The 7,526-nt window shown below is 52.8% G+C and overlaps 1 protein-coding gene across 7 annotated transcripts in view; it reads right to left on the minus strand.

Annotated features, from left to right (window-relative positions):
• Positions 1-4,366, minus strand: part of Sema4a (semaphorin 4A) — a 24,306-nt gene extending 19,940 nt beyond the window's left edge. Inside the window, exons 1-2 of one of the 7 annotated variants that reach the window (XM_031374389.1) lie at positions 4,215-4,312; positions 2,799-2,877 (exon numbers count right to left, since the gene is read on the minus strand). The gene's annotated coding sequence lies outside the window, so the exon portion shown is untranslated. The other 6 variants (XM_031374388.1, XM_031374386.1, XM_031374391.1 and 3 more) reach the window with 6 other exon arrangements.
• Between the last annotated feature and the right edge of the window lie 3,160 nt (positions 4,367-7,526).

Raw genomic sequence — 7,526 nt, forward strand, 5'->3', positions numbered from 1 at the left:
AAAAAAAAAAAAAAAAACAAAAAAACAAAAAATAAACTACCTTGCCATTTCTCACCTGGCTCACAGGAAAATTCCTTCCCACTTTTGCCCCTTAGCATCTCCTGGCCCCAAGCTCCAGAGCTCTGATCATCTCTGGCCCTGGGCAAAGGGCTTCTAGGGAACTAGTTCCTGTACGAAAAAAGGTAGATTCCCCAGGCTGGCCTGTCACTCAGCTGTGCTGTGACACCTTGTACCCGCTACTAACCGCAACCCAGGCAGACAGTCTACCCTCTCCCCCAGGCCCTAGGGGCTTTGACTCTTGCTTAATTGGACCTATCTAGCCTTCTTCTTAGGGGTAGGAGCGAGCCAGTTTATCTACCACTGTGGAGGGACTGCCGGATGTATTTTCTGGGAGTAGCCTGGGCAGGAGTCACTGGCAGACTCTCAACTTCTCCAGCCCCCCTGTCTGCCTCCCAGGAGCTCTACATCAGCCTCCCCGATGGCCACTGAATGCAGGTCCCCACCCCACCCCCGCGCCCCGCCCCATCTCACATACCCTTGAGCCAGCCACACTGAGAAGTCGTGTGTTCAAACCCTAAATCAGGGTGCCATCTGCGCGGCAAAGAAGGGGGTCCAGGCAAGGCAAGCAGGCTCAGCCTGGCTGGAACGGGCGCGCAGCCCTCCAGGCACCCATCCTGCCAGAGCCAGTGTGGGTTTCAGGCCAGGGAAACCAGAATTTCTACCTCCAGTTGTGACAGATCCTGGCTGGCTTGGGCGGAAGTTGGTGGATCAGGGCGGGGAGACTGGTGGAGGGGGGAGTCAGGGTGAGGCTGGCAGGCCTAGCAGGAGACACACCTCTCTCCCTTCCTCCTTAATCTATCCAGAAATTAGGAGTTCCTTCTCTTAATTCAGTGATGTCCTTGTTTCTCCAGCACACCACTTCTGGCCTAACCAGCCTGAGACGCAGACTCCTCTTGCTCAAGAGAGCTCAGTATGACACTGTCTCTCCTAATTCCTTTTCTCTCTGACCCCATAGTGGGGTTCCCCCACTGCCACATACTGAGACCTCCCAACCTCCCACTCTGTGGGATCATATTCTTGAAAGATAACACATTTAAAGCTGGGCAGTGGTGGCGCATACCTTTAATCCCAGCCCTCGGAAGGCAGAGGCAGGCAGATCTCTGAGTTCAAGGCCAGCCTGGTCTACAGAGTGAGCTCTAGGTCATCCAGGGCTACAGAGTAAAACCCTGTCTCAAAACAAACAAGAAAAAAAGAAAAAGAAAATAGCCCTACATTTGTATTAGTTTTTTTTTTTTCCTATGACTTTGTTGAGGAAGCCCTAGTATTTAATGTCTCGGTGGGAAACTGGAGAAATTCCCCGCGTGAGCTCATGCTTCGTGGGCTACTCTTTGGAGCTGAGGCACCCAGCTGGAATAGTGGCTGCTTCCTCCTCCCCAAAGGTTCCAGGAAGGCCTCGTAACGCAAGGTTAATGAGTAACTAAGGGCTCCTAGGCCAATAAAGAGTGGTTAGGCTGCTGCTGCCCACTCACCCAGGTCAACTGACTGCAGGTTAAAGAGCACAGTGACCCAAGGCTGGTCTACTTCTAGGACATACCTGTCTTCACAATTCTCACTGCCAAGATGGTCCCCACTGTAGGCTACCCTCCACCCTTCCGGGTATAGGATGGTCCCCACTGTAGGCTATCCTCCACCCTCCCAGTTACAGGATGGTCCCCTCTCTAGGCTATCCTCCACCCTCCCACTTACAGGATGGTCCCCTCTCTAGGCTATCCTCCACCCTTCCTGGTACAGGATGGTCTCCACTGTAGGCTATCCTCTACCCTCCCAGTTACAGAATGGTCCCCTCTCTAGGCTATCCTCCACTCTCCCACTTACAGGATGGTCCCCTCTCTAGGCTATCCTCCACCCTTTCCAGTTGCAGCTCCTAGACTGGAAGCATTCCTCAGTACAGGCCGCTTGGCCTTCCCTCCATGTTTTCCCTTCTGCTCCCATTCTCTGCCGTGGCCCAGGAGCTGGGCTCACACAGACCCTCCTAATGGCTCCATCGGTCAAAGCTTGCTAAGACACTCCGAGCTCTCGTGCTCACTGTGAGGACTCTGACACTGTCTTCTGAGTCTCCTTGACCTCTAGCTCAGGCTTGGGAAGCCACCACCCCAGGGCCTCTCTTTGGAGACAGATTGACCTATCTGGGTCACAGGGAGGAGCTGTGACACGGGAACCAGAGGAGCAGCCCCAATGCCATCCTCTCTACTCTCTTCCTGTCCCTGGGCCTCCTCACAAGACCAAGCGCTCTCCCAGACCCTCTGACAATGTGAGGAGCTCACATTGGGACTTCAGGCTTCCCAACTTTAGCAGGCAGGCTCCCCTACAGTCTTCTTGCACAAAGAAGGGAAGTGGGGCCGGGGTGGCTGGACAGCCTGATGCCCATCTACTTCAGACCTGTCTAATTTGGAAGCTCTCCCTACAGGGCTGGCTCCTTCAGTCCCATCTCCTGCCCTAGTGGATTAACTCAGCTCAGAACTGCTCAACAAAGGGGGTAAGCAAGCACGGGGTGGGAAGAGCCTGGGGCTGTCTCTCCTCTAGCCAGGAACCATCACTCTGGATGATTCCTGACTCAGAAGGAACAGAAATCTCCCCAAAGAGAGGCCATCTGATGTCAACTTCAGGCTAGGTGCTTCCAGCCCCATGGTGCCACCCACTCGCTCACAGTGCCTTTCAGGACCAGCTCAAAAGAGAGAGGCAGGAAGGAGAAAGGGACATGGCCCCACCAGCTTGTCTCTCACACCCCTAAACCTCACCTGTCACTCACACAGGCTCCTGCCTTCAGAAGAAGCGATGCTGGGTATTCCCTCCTGTGGTGGCTTGTCTGGAGAAAACCTTAATCATTTTTTAAAAGAGGACTATGTTTTCATTCACACTGGGCCCCACAAATGATGTAGCAGGTTCTGCTTCCAGGACGCTCAGAGCTGGCAAGCCATACACCTTCCCTCATTACACAAATGAGGAAACCAAGGCCAGTGACCGGAAGCATCTGAGGCAAGATTGGCATCAGGCAGCATGCAGTCTATAGAACAGCGATTCTCACCCTGCGGGATGTGACCCCCCTTATAGGGTGTGGGTGGGTGTGGGTGGGTAATGGTTCAAATGACCCTTTCGTAGGGGTTGCCTAAGACTATCAGAAAACACACATATTTACATTAGGAAGCATAACAGTAGCAGAATCACAATTGGGAGGGAAGTAGCAATGAGAATAACTTTATGGTTGGGGGTCACCACCACACGAGGAACTGTATCAAAGGGTCACAGTATTAGGAAGGTTGGGAATCACTGCTATAGAGAAAAAATGCCATCTTCCCTGTCCCTGTTCTCAAGCCAGTTCTCCATAAGCCCTGGAGCTCAGCCTGGGGAAACCCCAGGACGGTGTTAGCTCCAGGAAATCACAGCGTTAAACTTAAGCTCCTTGGTCAGACTCCAGTTCTCCCAAGCCCTCCCCTCAATCCTTAGACCACAGAGGAGGGTAGCCCCTTCCTGTGGGACTTGATTGGCAAAAGTAGAGGCAGTAGCGGGGTGGGGAGTGAGGAGGGTTGGATTATGGAGGGTCAGTTCCTCATCCGACCCCTTGCCCCTGGCTCGCATGGATTCTTCATTGAGGAAGAGTGCCAGCACAGAAGCCACCCCTGGCCTCATCAGTGACCTGGCAAGTCCAGTGTGCCCAGCCTCCTGCTCTCCCTAGCCTTAGGGGCAACAGCCCTTATAGGAGCAAGGTCTTGGGAAACAACCTTTTCCAGCTCCCCTTTCAACCCATGGCCCTGCCCCCTTTTTTATGATTGTAGCCAGTCAAATCAACTTACATGGATTTGAATGCCCCTATGTGTTCGTGGTGGTGGGGGTCACTAAGGATGCCCCCAGTCTGTGTCCCTAGCACCCCCCCACACATACCTCTTCCTGTCCCTGCAGGTCTCCAGCATTCTTATCGCCACACACACACACACACACACACACACACACACACACACACACACACTCCATCAACCTAACCTCTTACCCAGTGCCTCTTGGGCTCCCTCTCCCAGTCTGGCTAGTGCTGGAGGCTGCGTTGAGCATTACACACAATGGTCTGACTTCTCTGTCTGCCCCTCCTCAGGGCAGAGTCAGCGCCAGACAATGGCCCGCCCCTCTGTTCCGCACTGTCTGTCGGCTCCCCTGCTTCTTACCTGGAGCTCGGGATTCCGCTGTGCTTCCCTCCCCCTGGAATGCCAGGCGCTTGGCTTTCCGGTCTCCGAGTGCCTCCTTCCCGCCACCCTCCCACCCCCATCCTCAACCCCATCCCACCTCACTGGTCCTTAGTCACCATGGCGACCGCATCTCTAAGTGGGAGGGACTAGAATCTCCCCATATTCTTCCTCCTCCTCTCCTGTCCCACTGTGCCCCACTTCTGTGGCTCCTGGATTCTCATTTGTGGAGGCAGGACCCCAGATGTGGCAAGGGGCGGGGGATACTCTAACCCCTGGGTGCCTGCTCTGCCCCTTTGCCCACCCTTAGGCAGGCACCCGTGTGCAGATACCAGGTTTAGGAGACCAGTGAGGCAAGCCCCTTTATGGCCAGTTTCTCTTTATCTCTGACTTTCCTAAGTACTGCAAATGCATAAGGAAGATGTACCTGGATGCTAGCCAACCACCTACAATGGGAGTTTGTTTATCAACGAGGATAACACAAACATAAATACATGTTTGCAGGGGTCTCCACCAAGATGCTTAGGAAACCATCTTCATTGATATCCTGATCCCTGGGGGAGGGGCTGCTCTTCTCAGGTTCAGGTCCTGCGTTCCCTTTACCTTACCAAGAAAGTGGTGTCTCCAGAAATCCTCAACTATACCAACTAGAGACCAACTAGAAAGAAAAAAAAAAATCTGTGATGTAAGAGGCAGATAAGAGGCAGACTTCAGAAAGAACTTCCCAAAAGTCTAATGGTAAATAGGAACAGGAGAAAGGGAGGAACTGAGAGACCAACTCTAAAGGCTGGCTTTCTAGGGGTGCAGAATTGCCCATTGGGCACTGTGGGCCTAAGAAATAGGGTTCTGGGTGCTGACCTAACAACCTATAACTTGCTGTGTGATCCCAGGCTGGACCCTTGCCCTCTCTGACTCCCGTAAGTAAAAGAAGGGCTCTTCAAGCCATGGCGAGCAACCTGGCTCCTCTGCAGATTTCATAGTATTTTTAGGAAAAGGGAAGTGAGTGCCCTGGAGGGGCCAGGCAGGGCAGCAGGCTTTGCAGGCCAGTCCTGGTTCCCTTTTGAGTCTTGGCTGAATGGCGTAAGCATTTCCTTCCAGGGTGGGATGTGCTGGCACTTTCTAGTAGAAGCGGATTCAGCAGGGCCACCTGCGTGCTCCTATCTCTGAACTTCCACCTTCACCACCCTGTGTACTAAGCCTGGGGTTTCTATCCCCTAGTTCTGGGTGATCTCTCAGGCACTTGATTCCTCAAAAAAAAAAAAAAAGCAAGGTTGGTGCAGAACCCATCCCCATCGAGGTCTGAGACACTATTACCCTCATTCCCAGAGTAGGTGAGCCCAGCCTGTGGAAGGCTTGGAACGTACTATCTGCCACAGTGATCCAAGGGAAGGGGTCTTAGGAACCGGTCTCTTTGACTCCATGGTATTCCCAGCCTGACCCTGGAGCTGAGGTATCCAAACATGAGAAGAGGGGTTTTAGTTCTTGAGTGGCTGAGGTTGGAAAGGGACTGGTTGAGTGGCCTGACACCCAGCTCTCTTGTTCCCAACTCTCACAGGGAGAGAAAAGAGCCATTGCCTCTGCCACGATGAATGCCATCTGTTTCCTCTGGTTGCCTAGCCTCAGTTTCTCCAGCAGTGGGGAGGTGGGGTAGCCAGTACTGTCGATTGTGGGAAGGACAGTGAGTGGCTGATGGAGTTCAGCAATGAGACAGGGAGGGAGGTAAAGAGACCCAGGCAAACTGACTGAAGAATCATTCCTGGGGGTGCCCTGCCCCCCAGCCCACAGCAGAGGCCATAGAGACATCCCCCCTACACACACACACACACACACACACACACACACACACACACACCATGATGTCCTGAAGCAGGCACACACATACTCCGTGTCCTGGCATTGCACTCCCATGCCACCCCTGGGGATCATGGGTCCCTCGCCCACCACTTTCACACCTTACCCCCAGCAGTACGGACCCCTAACCCAGGCGTCTGAGACTTCCAGCAGAGTCTGTACCGGGCAGGGGAGGAGCGAGGGCAGGCATGGTAGGGGAGAGGGCCTGCCAGCCCCCTCCAGTGCCCCAGTTCCCAGGCAGCTCTTAAAGAGACCAGGGAGAATTAGCCAGGGGCAGCTTAAGAGGTGAATTTAGAGGAAAGCAGCAGTGTGAGAGCTTGACCCCACCCACCTTCCCCAAAAGTCCCCAGACTTGGTCCTGTTCCTCACTCCATGAGGACTGCCTTGTTGGCCACCCAGCTCTAACCACCGACTCCCATGTCCTGGTCCTTGTTCCCCTTGGACTCTTGCCCACTACCTCCCTTCCCCCATACTCGTGCGACCTCATTCTCTAGGGAGGGGTGCCAACTGGCACTGACTGGAACGAGGTATGGAGAACAAGCCCAAGAAGTGAAAAGACCTGAGACTGAGCTGTGTGTATTGGGGGCGGGGGTATCCCCCATAGTCGGTCTGGACAGGCAGAGGGACTCTTCTTGGTGATCCCCAAAAGACTTCTCTGTCATCAGGCTCTGAAGAAGCCAAGAGAGGGACATCCTCCCTTCCTACTTCTGAAGGCCATCAATGTGACAAGGAAGGAAAATGTATCCCAGTTTGGGATGTGGAATCAGAAAGATTAGAAGTTCAAGGCAATGTGGTGGCCCAGACCTTTAGTTTCAGCAGACACAGGCAGATCTTTGTGTGTTCGAGGCTAGCCTGGTCTACATAGTGAGTTCCAAGCCAGAGTTGTCTGGTAAGGCCCTGTCTCAAAACAAATAAACATCGAGGCCAGCCTGGTCTACAAAGTGAGCTCCAGAACAGCCAGGGCTATACAGAGAAACCCTGTCTCGAAAAACCAAAAAAAAAAACAAAACAAAACAAAATATACAACATTAAAAAAATGTTCAAGACCAGACTTGGGCTATAGGAGACCTTATCTTAAAAAGAAAAGGTGCCAGACAGTGGTGGCGCTCGCCTTTAATCCCAGCACTTAGGAGGCAGAGGCAGGCGGATTTCTGAGTTCGAGGCCAGCCTGGTTTACAGAGTGAGTTCCAGGACAGCCAGAGCTATACAGAGAAACTCAGTCTCAAAAAAAAAAAAAGAAAGAAAGAAAGAAAGAAAGAAAGAAAGAAAGAAAGAAAGAAAGAAAGAAAGAAAGAAAGAAAGAAAAATAAAACAGTTGGGTGAACTCTGGGTTCAGTGAGGCATCCTAGCTAGAAAAACAAGGTGGAAAATGGGGCTGGAGAGATGCTCAGTTGTTAAGATCAGAAAGAGAGAGAGAGAGAGAGAGAGAGAGAGAAAGGGAGG

The sequence above is a fragment of the Mastomys coucha genome, unplaced genomic scaffold (assembly GCF_008632895.1).
Source record: "Mastomys coucha isolate ucsf_1 unplaced genomic scaffold, UCSF_Mcou_1 pScaffold16, whole genome shotgun sequence".
Taxonomy (NCBI): Eukaryota; Metazoa; Chordata; class Mammalia; order Rodentia; family Muridae; genus Mastomys; species Mastomys coucha.